Genomic DNA, 15,514 nt, shown 5'->3' with positions numbered 1-15,514 from the left:
CGGAGAGGAAATTGCCAAGACGATATATAACGCTCATCTTATGAAAAAGGAGCCAGCCTCAATTTACATACGAATGGTTTCGAGAAGTAAGTTTTAAAGTTACTGGAAGTTACGAGGGGCCCGCCTAAGATTGCTTGTGCGGTCTGTAATTAAAACTTCAGTGAAAGATGAAGTTAGAAGATTCTTTTCATCTTCTGCCGACCTCACAATACCTTTTGATATCTCGAACCCACTGTAGCAGAGGAATTATAAATACTTTGAATATCATGGAGGGTTTCCCTTCGGGAGAACTTTATTAACATTTTTACCTGTAGTACTACGTGTTGCTGGTCAAAATAACCCCACAGGAATGACAAAAGCAAGTGTTGACGTGATCTGAGTATTTAGCTGTTTAATTAAGAGTGATTCCAGTATTGACAGTAGATGATTATTCGGAGCTTTGCCTATTAGTTTAAACATTTTGCAATCTATGTTATATTTGCATTTTTTGGCGTTGTTTCTTATGCATGAGAATTCGAGGTTTGATAATTTTACACCCGTTCTATAACATACACCATGATGAGAGTCTAATCTCAACCTTCAACAACCTACGAGCGGTGCCCACTTCCTTCCCCAGGTCACATTGGGGGTAAATTAAACAGAGAAATGACTCCCGAGGTCATCAAAGGGTGAAGACTTTCTTTATATCTAAACAAGGACCCAGTCATCATTGAGTACTATGTATTAATTCAAGTTCAACAGCAGGTAGAAATTTGTTCACTGTTTTAAGTCGTGGTAAAAACGTTTATCGTAAATTAGCTGGATACTTTCATAAAAAGAAAGTCTGGGAACTGTTGGAATTTCAAATTTTGGGTGAAAAATATTATTTAGAAATTTATCAAGGTGTTTGTATAAATAAAAAAAAAAGCTTAGCTGGAAAGCAGTTATTAAGAAAATATTGGTGGAGATATAAAATTTCACCATGGTAGCTCTCTCACAGACACAAATGAAATAAAGCGTTTTGATCTCTGTCTATTTTCTTCCAGATTGACTTGCGACCATGAAGCAATGGTGGCCCATTCATCTCCCATTGGTGAGTATCAGTTAATGACTTTATTCCCTTTCATTATCGTAGCAGAATGTTCAGTAACATTGGCATGTTTATGAAAATGCAAACATTTCGGTGAAACATTGATTATTATGTAGGACTATTTGCCTTTTTGAGGTTAGATCAACTGAGTCTTCGATCAATTGAAAGTAAAACTATTTTAGGTTCATAAATTTATCTTTTAAGTTCATGGCGATCAACGGACAGAGAAACGCAGTTGTTTACGTAGGAAGAAATACATTAACTTTCCTTGTCAGACAACTGAATAATATTACATTTCCAAATCAGTGCTAAGAATAAAGATATATATCCTTTTGGGAATAATCGGTCTGGGAAATACCTTCTTGAAATGTAAAAAAATGTAGCTAGAAAGAAAAAGCAGTTTACGCTGGCTCCTGAGCTAGAGATAGTATCTATCTTTCGCGCTGTAAGAAAAGAAATTGCCAAGATGAACTATCTGGGCACTGGCGCCTATTCGGAACTACTGCTAAATGAGATCTTAAGATTCTGCATAAAATTGAATTTAGAGTAGGTTGCAAAAAGACGTCTACGTTAAATCCTTCTTCTGAAAGTTACTCATCCTAGCACATGACAACGTTCCCGCCACTTTTTAAGCCCGACTTGCTTAAAATAACCGCCCCCCCTTTTTTATACGTCTTTGGGTGTTCTTCCTGGGATGGGCTTTGTTAAAGTTGAATTTTTTTCATGTTTTTATTTTTATTTTTGCTTTTACAAAGGATGTTACATTATTTTTCTACACTCGCAAGTCTCGGGAGAAATTCACTTCCTTGTGTCAGGAATTTTTAAAAACACCTGATATCTTTAACTCACGAAATGGAAGATGCTATGCATTTTCTAGGCATAGTTTGTCAATGCAGTTGGTTTTCTTCTCGTCAGATTAATGGAGGCTAACAACCTTCGTCATAGTTCATATTAAAAGATGAAAGAGCAATAATCATTTCCCAAGTGTAGAAAATTTGGCTTCTTGAGTTGTTTTTCCAGGTTCTAAAGTGCACACTTACTTTAAACGTTCAGCTCATAATATGAGATAAATGACAGCGTAACACCGCATGGTGGAGTTGGAAAACTACGGCGCACTGTCATCATAGGATGCTTTTTTTCCTTTATTTTTCAAGTTGATTTATTTTGTTTGTGTTGGATCTTCCATTCGTCTTTTTTCGTCCCATTTTTTTTTGTTAGTATCACCTTCTCTCTCTCTCTCTCTCTCTCTCTCTCTCTCTCTCTCTCTCTCTCTCTCTCACGCTCTGCATTACACGCTAATAAACAAAGAATGGAACAGTCAACATTTCTCATCTTCACCCCAACCCCCAACCCCGCTCCCCATTTCTAAATGATTCTGCAGTACACACGATTAAGAAAAAAAGGTCTCTCTCTCTCTCTCTCTCTCTCTCTCTCTCTTCGTCATCACCGCCTGTAACGTGAAACACATCAGAGGGAGAATCTACGCGCAGCTAAGCCCAAGTTGTTACCGATAGTCAAAGGATTGGGAGCTATATCTGGGAATCACGTCGCACGTTTAGGGAATTAATTGGACTCAGTCACCCATCGGGAGCTGCTCTTTGCGTCACCTAATCCTCAAGTCCCAATACCTCTAGTCTGGAGGTTCTTAGGCAGTGAATCGTTCTTATTTTGGTTGAAAGGCAACTTAGTTCGGTCTTTTAATCTTATTTATCACAACTTTATTCGGTTACTAGTTTAAATTTAAATTTCATTCAGCATTTTTGTACTCAGTCACTTTTCTTGTATTAATGGTTATTCCTCAAGCCGTAATTCTATCCGAGCAGTAGAAGGGAAAATCCCTCATTTAAGTGACTACAAAAGATTGTCCCGAACCGCGTTCCGGATTAAGAAAGGATTCCCAATTCCGACTGTGAGGCATTGATTCTGAGGCTGCGCTAGATTCAAAGTAAACATACAGAATGATATTGCTTTTACTCTTTTTACATAAGCAGTTAAAACATACTTAAGTGTTATTTGAGTAGCTTAATAATAATTTTATGCTTTATGAAGATGATAATTATTTCTACAGATTTTTTGATCTTCATAAACGAAGGTATTTCTACCTTTCGCTATGTTATTGAGCGAGTAGCTTTTCGCTCAAGAACTTATTAAAATATTAAACTGATTTCACAGAGGTAATATGCATCTAGTCTTAACACTTGGCTATAGAGATCACTATATACTACTAGAATTAATAATTTGCCCAATAAAAGATTCAGCATTATTGAAACATCTTATAGAATCTGTTGAGATTAGACAATTTTTTTTCTCATCGTTGTCAGGAGTATTAATTGACCACTCGGGATCTGCAGGGGGTGGGGGGTGTTGTGGGGTGAGCGTGTGTATGTGTGTGTGTATTGGGTGAAGTAGGGGTTACAGCTCGTCTCTAAAGCAAGCCATACACGTAAAGGACTGACACGCATATTTTACAGAGATTGGTATGAACCGGCCAATCGTTATTATGTATGGAGGGAAGGGGAGCCGAGGAGGCGGGTTTATGTAAAGATGGCTAACCCGGGGGCATATTCCTGAAGTCTGGATGGAAATAGACCTTCTCGGATATTAGAACCAATCAGAGCGTGTTTTGGAGCGGTGACGTCGTGAGACTCCGCCCTCCCAGCGCTACCACGTATACGCTTTTCTTAATTCTTGCAGAAGCACCAGTTATATTAATCTTATATAATAGGTTTAATATTGGTCAATATAGTTATTATAGATGTATACAGAAAATATGTATCAACTATGTTGTACCAGCTAATATTTACGCTGGCGCTTATGCATCATAAGTTACTGAGATATGCAAGACATATGGGACCATTGCTCAGTGAAACACTTCATTACATAATAATTCATGCAGAAGCACCAGTTTTGAGAATTATCTTGTGAGAGGTTATAATATTGGTAAATATAATTATTAAAAAAAGTACCGAGATACACAAGTTATATGGCTGGCAACATTGCTCAATGAAACACACCAGAAGGGTTACGATCCCATGTCAATCAGCTGTTTCGTTACGTAATACTTCACCCATTGAAAAAATGACTCAACTACTCATATTGGCCTCAACACTTATAGGCATTTAGTACATGAAGTAGGCTGACAGTTTAAAATTTTAGTTATCTTGAATTTTATTTGGAATCATTGTACCCTTCAAAATGCACAAATTTTGCCCTGTCGATCATATATATTTCTTCTGCAAGTTGATTTGTTCTTTGGTGCTTATATACATATATTTTCGATTGTCGTTTTGACTCAATGTTTTTGAAATGTACATATTTAGTCAGGTTAGGCTAGAATACGCTGGTCATTCATGTTCGGAAGTATACATGGTGTGAGACAGGAAATATAGACCTTTATTTTAGTCGCTAGGGGAAATCTATGTTGCAATAAAAAAAGCATATTCTTTTAATAATATCCAACGGAAATGAGTAGCAAATTCATTCTAGTCAATGAAAATTATACCAGAAAAATTTTTCAATTTGCACAGATATGTAATAAAGCACAAATTTACGCTGTGTATTACAACCAAGGCCATGCTCAGGTTGTTTTGTTGTGCAGATATCCTAAACTATGGCAAAATTATTGCTTTGCTTATATTATACATATTGCCATTGCAGCCTGCGGATACCAAAGCTTTCCTTTGCTGATATTTCACTGTAAATTTTAAAATCAACTGCATAGCTTGGAATATAAGAAAAAGAAAAACAAATTGTTTACAAAAGATTATTTTATGCAAAAGTTTATTATATACAAAAGAGTATTCACACTGTACATCATACCAAAGTTGATTGACTCCAAACTGCACAGTTCCATTGTCAACCAGATACAATAAAAATGGAATAATTCATGTCTTAAGAGCTATAATAAATACATAAAATTAATACGTTGCCTTAACACTAATCAAAAACTATTGTGAAGTGTGAGAAATATGAATTCGAAAATGGGATTCCTATTTTCCATTTGAATCAAATATATTAAAAAAAAAACATAAATATAACTATTTTTCACTTAATGATTTGTGCCATGAGATGTCCCATTGGCCACGTTGCAGGAAATGTTGTGAGCCAAATTACGGGGACGTTTAGGTTGTGAAGACACAGCACCTGTCGGATGACGGCCTTTACACAGCGGTGCAGCTCCCCTTGGCCTGCCAGTTGAGTGTCTTGCGGTGGAGGTTGGCTGACAAGGTATCTTACCTCGCCCAGCTCCACCATTCCTTATTGCACTTCCAGTGCAATGCAGCAAACTATTCAACTGGTTTGCAGGTTTTACGGAATCCAGACGCCTGTGGAACTTCTTCAGTGCTAGGTCTGTATTGCTATTTCATAGCGTGCACTGACTCTAACTATGGAATCTGCAACATCATGTGATATTTTTCTAGAGGCAAAATCATCATCATCCGAAGATGACATTGTCTCTGTTCTAGAAATTGGATCCTGTGGCTCCTCTTCCATATCCAGATTTTCTGTCTTCTCACTAACAATTTCTTTTATCTCTGCGTTGCCAGTGATCTCAAAGCCGCCATCCTCATTCAACTTTCTAAAAAATGCCACACCAGGGACCTTTTCTTGGTCAACAGCCAAAACTGCTAATCGATGACGACTTTCTCTGCTACTTAAAAATTGCGGGGGCACGGCTGTCATGCTAAACTCGGCACATGCAATTTGGTGCTTGCAAATAGCACCAGTTTGGCCTTGCATGCAAGAGCGCAGTTCAATTTCAAGGTCTACATCATATTTTATGGTTGGATCAGATTCGCTCTGTACTTTATATTTAGAATTGCCAACCAATTCAACGCTGTCTAATACAATCTTGGTCGAGACTATTGGCTTTACATGCCGCCTACTCGAGGCCACATTCGACAATCGTTGCCTCATGTATACATCGAAAATCTCGACCATAAACATCAGTAGCTGGGCCGTGTTGTATGCCTTGCATCTGAAAAAAAATTAAGAAATAATCCAAACTGTTTGATAAAGTAAAACTAAAAGTAGGGCAGTCTGTTACAAAAATTAATGCAGTTTAACCTGAACTTTTGCCAGCATAGTTTTAAATATATACAGAATTTTTTTTTCTTAAATTTTGCCATCAGGGGTTTTAATATGTCCCTTTTCTCTCTCTTTCAAGGTAAGACATTTCCATAAAAAATGATTTTCTACACTTACTGACAAATCATGTTTGCCAGATCAATCAATACAAATAACTGCAAAACATCCAGAGACCTTTGACCCATAGTATTTTCATTGCAGTATAGAGGTTTCTAATTAAACTGGAGCAACTCTCAGCTATTTGGATACCACTTGTTCTTTTCTGTTCCTTTCAATATGCATACTATTGAGCAGTTTTTCCAAATTTTTATGCCAATATAATTTTTATTATTACTATTATTATTATGTAGTGTCTAAAACAAGCGCATATATATATATATAGTATATATATATATATATATATGTATGTATGTATGTATGTATGTATATATGTATATATATATATATATATATATTCTGTATGTATGTATGTATGTATATGATATTATATATATATATATATAATATATATATAATATATATCTATATATATATATATATATATATATATTATATATATATATAGATATACCTATATATATATAATACAGGAGCCAGAGAGAGAGAAAGACTGAGATACACACACACTCTACTAAGATCAGAGCCCACCAATTTCAGCAAGAGGTCATGGCAACTATCAAGGCAGTCATCCACTTGCTAGTGGGAGAACTTCAGTTTTGGGAAATTTCATAGCAATAAACCATTCCACCCAACTCCAACCCACCCTCAGCAACTCTCAAGAAAAGTAAAAAGTAGCATCAGTTTAAACGCATATGCAGACTCATTAATTATCAGTATATGTACTTTCTTAAATGATGTAATGACAAATATTACCTGTATAATGTACTTATGAATCCTTACCTACTGAGAACAATGTCCTTGATTATGCACATTGTTGACTCGCAGAAATTATTTATATGGTTCCCTCGTAACAATGTACCAGCCTCGAAAAGCTATTACCCAATCTTCCTTCCTTTCAAACCAAGGATGCCACATAACTGAAAGTAAAGAAATATGCTCATTAAAACAAGATTTAAATATGCAAAAGGAAAATTAAAATGGTTAATTAAACAGCAGGACATACAACTTGCAAATTTAAAAAGTAACTTAGTTGATAGAATCAATTTTTTTTCTTTTCAATTCTGTTCAACTCTTCATTTCAAAAGGATCAAAGACCTTGGATTTCATACCAACTTGTTGAATTATAAACAATGGTAACTGACTTTACACTTTGTTTAATGAACTATACAAAAAAGACATTTATAGGGACAGATAGCTGAAGCAATAGTGCACTGAAATGCTTTCTAACAAAGCTGAGCTATTTCACATTACCTTTTGAAAATAGGAATATGTAGCCATGAGAGAACAGGACTGGAGAGACTGCCACACTTATTAAACTCTGCTTTTGAACTAGCATGAACAAGACTTTTCATGGCAGCCATCAGGTGGCTTGACGATTATCCTTTTTGATTCTATGTTTAGAATCCAATAGCCAACGCCATACCTGCTGAGGCAGGTGGAAAATACATAGGAAACGTTTGCTGTGGGCCAAGTTGCAGCTAGACTTTTTCTTGCAGCTTCACAGTTGTCAGTCAGGAATGCCTTATGTGAGCTTCCTCTGCCATAGAAAGCATTCACTTCACCTAGCATTTCCTCAATCATACCAAAGCCTGCCAAGCCAAGCACAAACAGAACATTAAATATAATTTATAGAAAATAGATGACTGGTATGGATGTTAACAAGCAGAATTATAATTAAATCATCATATTTGCATTATCCTGTATATACAATGCCTAGTTGGGCACAAACACCTTCTTACTAACTGCATTACACATTGTACTGTATATGTGTAAAACAAAATTATGCAAATACTTCATTAAATTTTGTTCACCAAAGGAGAGTAAGAAAAAAAAGTAGACTAACAAAATTCTTGTGGAGGTGACTGTGCTTGGCACCAGGAAAGTAGTATCACTTAAAGAGGAATACAAATTAAATTTTTAGCTTAGGAAAATATATATTGTATGTACTGAACTTCCATACCATCAAAGCAAAGTCAACAATTAGAAAAGATTTTTCAAGAGGTTAGGCGAGTTCTGAGTGAAGGTAGGAATCTAGTGATAGAATACCTGTAGTAGTTGGAGTGAAGTGCAGTATTAGGATGAAAGTATGGAGCAGACCCATTTGCAATACAATAAGTCATAAGTGGCTCCCCCAAAAATCCCAGGGTCTCGTGACGTGGAGCATGGATTTTGTATTTGAAAGCATGCTACTTAGCCATAAAAATCTTCCCAAACATGCCTCTGAAAAAATAAAAATCCAAGAATAAAATCATCATTGTAAACTACAAACCTCTGGTCAATGTTGCTTGATCTTGACATAATGTGAACGATAGCTGTGTTCAGTTGGTCTACAGATCCTGTAGCATCTACAAAAACAACTTCCGAGGCTTCTCTAGATGTTCATGAACCACCCTCATGAAGGGAGTTACCAAAACACCACAGAATCGTTCATCGTTGTGCTCAACTTTAATTTGTACTTCTGGGTTATCAGCTGCATACTTGTGGAAAGCATTAAACATAGACACCTTGTTCTTTTACCCATTGGGTCCGCATATATTCCACAGATTTGAGAGATGGATTGACATATTTGTTTGCTTGTCCTCTCAAATCATCAACCAAATCTAATTTCATAAGATGGTGTCTGTGAGCTATTGCTGTTGTCATACCTGATAATATCCTAATGTTAGCTGACAATCACATTTCAACACAAAAATAAACCTTACTATAGCAGTTATGATACATATACACATTTCCATATCAAGATCTCAGTGCTTATAATATCTACTACATTCACCGCCACCTTTGAAAGAGTCAAAACTTGGCTAAGATTATCATTTTAAAACAATAGTAACTACAGTAGCATCATTACTGCATTGCCCTAGTATACTCTGCAATCACTGATCCGGTGATCAAGGAAATAACATTTTGAGGCCCTCAAACATGAATATTATTGAAGAACTACTTACATTTCAATCACAGTAGTGAGTCAATGAATTTTATTGTATATTAATAACATCTTTTAGTTAGTCTATTAGAAGAGTTCATGGGTTCATGCTTAGAAGGAATTGGCTTACCCAAACAACCAGTTCCACTTCCTTAAAGGGGGTCTAGCCCCCTATGTTAAGGTAGGGCATTATAGGTGTCTCCTATCATTAGGTGGGGGAGAGCGGGGGAGCCCCTCAGGTTAAGTGGTTTAGATAGCCTATAAATAGGTCAGGCTAGCTAGGCCTAGTTCCTTTTACACCCAGTTACTAATTAGACCATTTTTGTTTAGTGACTGAAGGGTTGGATATTTGGAGCTTGAAAGAAATGCATCCAAATGGCATAGGCTACCCTTAGGTTCTCCACAATTTGTCCTAGCAGTGTGTCAAAATTTGGTATTTTGGTCTTGGGGACAATTTTGATGCCCTATTTATCTATTTTAGCAATCACTTAGGAGGGTGCAGGTGTCTGCTCCACTCAAATCTAGTTTCAGTTAGCATAAAATTATATAATTTTAAAGCCTTAGTTCCTGTGGACTGAGTACCAAACTTATGGGCTGCCCGAGGACAAACTGAAAATTGCCATATTTCAGCACTTTGGTAGGTAAAACTTTATCAAGATTGTGCGGCCTTCTGTAATTCTGAAGTAAGAAGTAGCCTAGGCCAGGCAGGTCCCAATGTACTAGTAACAGATGTTCCAAAAATGATCGTTGAAAAAGTACCGTCACCCTGCAGAGGCTGGGGTCAATGTGTCAATAACGAGTAATGTTTCTTAGGTAGTCAAGCAATAGCCTAGGCTAGCTGTGTCCATAGGGAAAGTAGTGTAGACCACCGAACGGTTGTAGCCCCTTGTATGCAGTGTAGGAGGTCAGCTTGTATGTATGGCAGGGGGTTTGTACGTACGCTAGGATGGATGGATTATGGAATTTAGGGCAGAGCCCAAGTGCTGGGACCTATAAGATCCATTCAGCACTGAAATGAAAGTATGGCTAGATGGAAAAATGAGAAATGAAATGAAAATGATAAACTGATGACAATCCTGCGCTTGAACAGGACTGTACATCAGCAAAGGCCATTTTACTCTACCCCCAGCATTCCGATCATCCAAAGTTATGAAAGATCGTTTTGGCCAGGGGGCCATGTGTACGGTAGGGGGTAAGCGCATATGTATTTGTTTGTTTCTATGGCGTTTTTACATTGCATAGAACCAGTGGTTATTTAGCAACAGGAGCTTGTATGTAGTATGGTAGGGGGTTAGCCACACAGCCATTTTCATGAATTTCCTTGTGTTAGGCTAATTGCGGTCATCTCTGTTTCCCCCACCCAAAAGAACCTGGTTTCCCAACAGGGATCCCCTTACCTTTTTACGAAAATTACGACAGAAACTCCGATTTTTGCCCTTTAGCCTATTCTGTCTGTGTTCCCCCACCCAGGTTTCCTGAAAAGGTCCCCCTTACTCTTTGTAGGTATAGGCTTTTGTATAATATTTTACTGCATGTTTTCGAAAATCAGTCCAGTCCCAAACATACGTTTTTCGGGTGTAGCTATTTTTGGCTAGACAGGTAGATCACGCAAGCTTTGTAAAGTTTTACCCTTTGGTCTTAGGTAAGGCCTGCCTTTTAGGTGTTAGCCTATTCAGGTATGGTCTAAGACCCTAAGACTAGGTTTTAGGTTAGACTTCTTAAATATGAATGAGTAAAATTACATGGAAAAATACTACTTACCCAGTAACAGTCTTCTTCACACCTTTGTGCTTGAATTTGTTGCTGTGATGGCAGAGTAATTTTTGACGAAATAATTTCTTCACTCCAACAGGGTACAGTTTATAGGAGTTGAAACATACAATTCTTGATGTTGAATATTTCTCTCCACTTGTCGAAATCTTCCCTTGATTTAGCATTAGTTCGTAAGCACACAAAATCTTGATTTTTCTGCAAAATAATATTATGGAAGCCACTGCCTTCAAAATCTAGCAACTCCATAGTGACTAAAGTACAAGTAACACACGACGAAGACAACAGACTAGGAGGACTATAGACTACAGACTCACTCAATTCGGCAGAAGTTACAGAACAGGAACAGCACATGCAGTTTGTTTACATTGAGCAATGGTGCCATATACCTTGCATTACTTCAAGCCTCCCCAGTACCCTTTTTTAGTAATAATAAGACGGCCATCCTGGCGTAAATGCCTAGCTGGTACAGCATAGTTGATACATATATTCTGTATGCATCTATAACTCATATATTTCACAATATTATAAACGTTATATAAGATTAATATTTTCAAAACTGGTGCTTTTGCAAAAATTAAGAAAAGTTTATAAGTGGTAACTCTAAGGAGGGCGGAGTCTCACAACGTCACTACTTCAAAACACGCTCTGATTGGTTCTAATATCCAAGAGGGTCTATTTCCATCCAGACTTCAGGAATATGCAACCCGGGGAGACTATAGCCAGTCCTCTCATCTTCAATATGTTCAACCGGACATGTCAGTCTAGCCAAGACTGACATTATCCCCCGCCAGTCTGTGGTGTGTGTGGGGGGATGGACTAGCAGGACGACTGGGTTGACCCACCTATTTTGACGCGTATTTTATTGCTTACCTTTCAGTAGTCGGCAGTTTTTCCCCTTTTCCCCCCGCGGTAGTAGTCTGCAGCCCCCCCCCCCCCCGTCCCCGAAGTCGTAGTAGTCTACAGTTTTGCCCCCCCCTCTCCCCCCCGCGGTAGTAGTTTGCAGTTTTGCCCCCTCCCCCCCGCAGTAGTAGTCTGCATTTTCCCCGCGGTAGTATTCGGCAGTTTTGTCCCCTGCAGTGGTAGTCTGCAGTTTTGCCCCCCGGGGTAGTAGTCTGCAGTTTTGTCCCCCGCGGTAGTAGTCTGCAGTTTTGCACGCCGGGGTAGTAGTCTGCAGTTTTGTCCTCCGCGGTCGTAGTCTGCAGTTTTGCCCCCTGCAGTGGTAGGTCTGAAGTTTTGGCCCCCGCGGTAGTACTCTGGAGTTTTGTCCCCCCGCGGTCGTAGTCTGCAGTTTTGTCCCCCCCCCCCCAACCCCCCCCCCCCCCCCCCCCCGCGTAGGTAGTCTGCTCTATGTACTATATGTACCCAAGTTGTGGTATTTTGATTTATTGCTCTTTACAGCAGACCAAGAAACGTTGCTGGGGTCCTTAATGTTGCAATTAACCTTTCCTCAGGAGGTATAGAGAGAGAGAGAGATTATTATCAAGGAATATGTGATGTATTTGTTTGTCTGCATAATTCTGAAGAGTGAAAAATTTACCATGAAGTCTGTCTTTCAGGAGCCTCTTGAGGCACCTAATAGGCCCCTTGCTTAATTAGTGATCAGGGCTTCTTGCCGTGAGCACTAATTCAAGATGTCATTTGGCTGCAATTACTTAAAGAAAAGCTAGTTATTCTCTCTCTCTCTCTCTCTCTCTCTCTCTCTCTCTCTCTCTCTCTCTCTCTCTCTCTTCTGACGATACTCTTGGGAGTTAAATATTTGTCAGTATATTTTATCATTTGTCGTACTTATGCAATGGATTAACTGATTGGTTATTTTGGTGGCCTATTTTCTTCACATTATATCCCGCGAACTCACTTCTTTCATCTTCTTTGTCCCCGTCAGTAACCTGGATGTTGTGACGCTAGTTTTAGTAGCCAAAATATCGATCAATCAATCAGCTTCCTTGTACATCATTAAAAAAAAAAATTCATTTTTTTTTTTTGGTTTTTTGTTTTTTTTTATCTTTTATCTAAGAGGAAACACCGGTGTTTGAAGATCACAATCATATTTGACCAAAAACCGGACATCCCAAATGATATGTTTTTTAAAATCACAAATACGTGAAAATATTAAACACTTGAAAACCCTTGAAATGGAAATTTTTAAAATACAATTTTTGATAAAAATGAAAAAAAACGAGAAGCGAAATAAAAAGTCAGCGTGAGAACGAGTCCACAATGGGTGTAAACATCCCATAAGTCTCCCTTTTTCCTTCCCCGACTTTGCGGGAGATTGAAGAACCTGCCGCTAAACCTGCCCAACTTGTTTGATCCTCTGATACCCGAGAGTTTTATCCTAGGGCCTATGGGATTTTAATTTAGTTCAACAACAGCCCTTCTATACCGACCCCTGTTTAAAGGTGATGTCTCCAGGAAAATGAGAGAGAGAGAGAGAGAGAGAGAGAGAAGTTAGAATTTGTTACTTGCTAACTTGATGACATACACTCCATTACTTCCAAATAAGCGTATCGAAATTTAGCCTAACGAGATAACATTCATTTGCTTTTGATTCGGCGTCTGGGGATCTGTTGTTCAAAGGCTTTTTGCTCTCTTCCTTTAATACGAATTAGCCTGTCTTGAAAGAAAGAGAGGGGGAGAGAGAGAAGCGACTCGAACATTTCTGTTATGGACAAATCAAGTTAAATGTTCTTGCTTCCTTTCTACACGTGTAGCGAAAACTAGTTTTTATGTTCGTTTAGGAGTGAGGTTATTTCCTTCTTGATTGGGCAATGACCAAAGGATTATGAACAGCTTCCGGCTTTCTTTCATTAAGCTAAAATGTTTTCGCTATCTAGGAAGAGAGAAAACAGAAGAGAGAAAGAGTGAGAGAGAATGAGAACATTTGATTCCATTATTCCTCAGCGTCTGTCGTGGTTTGTTCCTTCCTAAAATTCCTTAAACTAGTAGATCAAAAGAAAGCAAGACAATGATTATCCAGATCTTGTCACATACGGCTAAAATAGGACAGAGATAATCATACATTCCCTTTAACGTAAATTATCTCGCCTCCGGAGATTACAGAGGAGAAACGAGAAACGAAAATCGTATAAAGAAAGTCTTGGAGATCGATCCGAGTGGTAGAGTCGAGGTCTTTCACTTTTTCCCTTTCTACCAAGAACTTTTGGAAGTTTTCCAGTTGGCAGCAGCCTTCTGATGCTGCTCTTCTCCTAAGCAAAGTCATTTCGCAGAATTTCCTTCCAGTTTTTATCTTCCAGCTCTCATCAACAGATGAAAACGGTTATATATTTTGTGTTCCTTATGGGGTAGAACAATATCCTTTTGTTTTATCTTGTTTTGCACTTAGAAACGAACTCAAATGGAAAAACTTGAGAGAAATGTATGCGAATATATATTATATATCATATATAATATATATATATACTATATATATATATATATATATATATAGTACATACGCATTTACGTACACGTATATGTACATGCGTGAGTTCTTTAACTAAACAAATCCATCATCTCAAACAAATGTCCCATTATGAAGGATATTAAGTAGTAGGTTTTGACTTGAAGGATTCCATATTTATTTTCCATGTAGTTTCCTGTAACCACCGTATCAAACTTTAATTTTATCCCTAAACCAAACGCGATTGCAGTTCTGTATTGCTATGCCTTACATTCACAATATATGGTCAAAGAGTCATGCTACTTGAAGAGTCATTCCCAGTTATCGTGAAATGGGTGGAGACATTTCACTAAAGTTTAGAAGTGGCACGAATCAAAATCCATAAAAAATTTTTTTGGCCACCATCGTAGACAAAGGAACGAGAAAATAAAAATAGCTGAAAATGACAGATCTTAGTGTCTAATCCATGGTTTTTTTTAGGTCTCTGAGATTAATAATGACACTCCCGATGCCCTTCAAGTCCAAGTTCAACTCCAATAGGGGGCCGGCTTGAAAAGGGCTGGAAAGGTGGGAAGATACTGACATGTAAAATAACCGAAAATAATAGATACTAGTGTTTAATCCATAGTTTTTGAGGTCGTTGAGATGAACAGTGACACTCCCAATGCTCTTCAACTCCAAGTTCAACCCTAATAGGGAGGGGGTGCAGTTGAAAAATGGTGGGAAGGGGCTGAAGTAAAAGTGAACGAAAACGACAGATATTATTGTCTAAGTTAAAGTTTTCAAAGTTGCTGAGATTAATAGTGACACTTCTGATATTCTTTAAGTTCAAGTTTAGCCCCGATAGAAGGGGAGTGAGAGGGGCATGGGAAGGCGATGACATCTAAAAATAACCCAAAATTACAGATATTAGTGTCTAATCCATAGCTTTAAGGTCACTGAGATGAATAGTGACACTCCTCCTGATGCCCTTTAAATCCAAGTTCAGCCCCGAAGGAGTTGGGGTGTGTGAGAGGGGATGGAAAATAAAATGTTTAAAATGATGTATATTATTATCTAATCCATAGTTTTTGAGATTAAGGATGAACAGAGACACTCCGGGTACCCTTCTAGGCCAAGTTCAGCTCCAATAGGAATAAGG

General features: G+C 37.9%; 1 pseudogene; it reads right to left on the bottom strand.

Annotated features, from left to right (window-relative positions):
• Positions 1-5,413: 5,413 nt before the first annotated feature.
• On the bottom strand, positions 5,414-9,426 carry LOC135206836 (uncharacterized; annotated as a pseudogene).
• Between the last annotated feature and the right edge of the window lie 6,088 nt (positions 9,427-15,514).

This window comes from Macrobrachium nipponense, chromosome 31 (genome assembly GCF_015104395.2).
Source record: "Macrobrachium nipponense isolate FS-2020 chromosome 31, ASM1510439v2, whole genome shotgun sequence".
Lineage (NCBI taxonomy): Eukaryota > Metazoa > Arthropoda > Malacostraca > Decapoda > Palaemonidae > Macrobrachium > Macrobrachium nipponense.
This window is presented reverse-complemented; position numbering and strand designations above follow the sequence as displayed.